Source organism: Trachymyrmex cornetzi, unplaced genomic scaffold, assembly GCF_001594075.2.
Source record: "Trachymyrmex cornetzi isolate Tcor2-1 unplaced genomic scaffold, Tcor1.1 scaffold643, whole genome shotgun sequence".
NCBI lineage: Eukaryota > Metazoa > Arthropoda > Insecta > Hymenoptera > Formicidae > Trachymyrmex > Trachymyrmex cornetzi.
Window position 1 is genome coordinate 115,631 of NW_017299963.1, and position 1,404 is coordinate 117,034.

Below are 1,404 nucleotides of genomic sequence, written 5' to 3' on the forward strand. Positions count from 1 at the left end.
CGCAATGATTGGTGGTCCGATCTTGGTGGAGGTCGTGTGATGGATTGGACCCCGAAGTGGCCTCAGTTGGATGTCTCCACTCGAAACCTTTTCGCGGCGACTAGGATCGCTGATCGCGCCGATTTGATTGCGACGATCTGGTCGCGGACCGACGATAACTTTTAACTGACTTTTACTGAATTCGATTAACGGACCGGCAGAGGTTCGCTCTACGTAAGGAGTTTTGAAAAACTGTGCTCTGTTTGCGAAGGCCCTCCTTTTATATTCGTTAGTTAGGTGAGAAAGTCTAGTGTTTGGGATTAGGCTTATCTAGGATTAGGATTAAGGGTATCGGTTGTGAAAAGGGATACTGGGATATGTGTCTTAGATGATTCTTCGTCATCGACCAGTTGCCGGATGTTCGACAGTCATAGAGCCACACTTGTCATTTATTAAGGACAACTACTGTTTCGGTTATAATCCTTAACGACTGTGCCCGAATGGAAAAAAAAGGGGCGAACGTTAATCGGCTCGCAGCTATCGAAACTTCCTATGGCAAATACAATTGGTCTACTGGTGTTACTTGTTAATGACCCTTATGGTGATGACGAAGATTCGAAGAAAAGAACAGTGGAGTCTGGACGTAACAACAACTTAATACCTGTTATTTTAGCAATTCGTTGATATTTGTGTATCATCATAAGAGTTCTGACAAACGGAATGGAGCACCGTCTTAAAGCGTATATAAATTGTGTATCTTTCTTCTGTTATGTTTCGGATACATATATACGCGGCAATTTCGCGAAGTCATATACAATGCGTCAATAAGTAGAATCACATCGCTCATCAGATTGTCAGATTTGATATAAGCGTTTTTCACGACTTGACGTAATGGTCTTGTGATTAAACATACATAGCGATACCGATTTATTAGACCCACTATATAATGACATTGTTTGTGTATAAATGTTGCTTCCATACTTCAGAATATATCTTTTTATAAACAATTCTTTTATCTTGATCTCTCATTCGCATTTTAAACTTCAACATATACTGATCGTCTTATACCAATTGTACAGAACATCGTTAATCTGGTCTCAAGTAAGTCATAAAACAATTGCTTTTAGAAATTTAATACTGAGCCAAAGTTTTTCATTCTAATTAATCTTATTATAGTGACTTTATTATCTGAGTATCCGTCGAGGTCGACAGACGAAGATAATTTGGAGACACTGGTAGTGTCTCGGCGCTAAGCCAAAGCGCAGCGACACTGCCATGCCTATCTTACGCGAACCGGAGAGATGCGTCAAATCGAGATTATCGGATCTCAATAACGGCTGTCTCGATTGAGTTAAAGTGTACCTTAATCAATAACTTACACTCTGATTGTATTATATGTGTTTTTATTTTTTTCTCTACGTATCC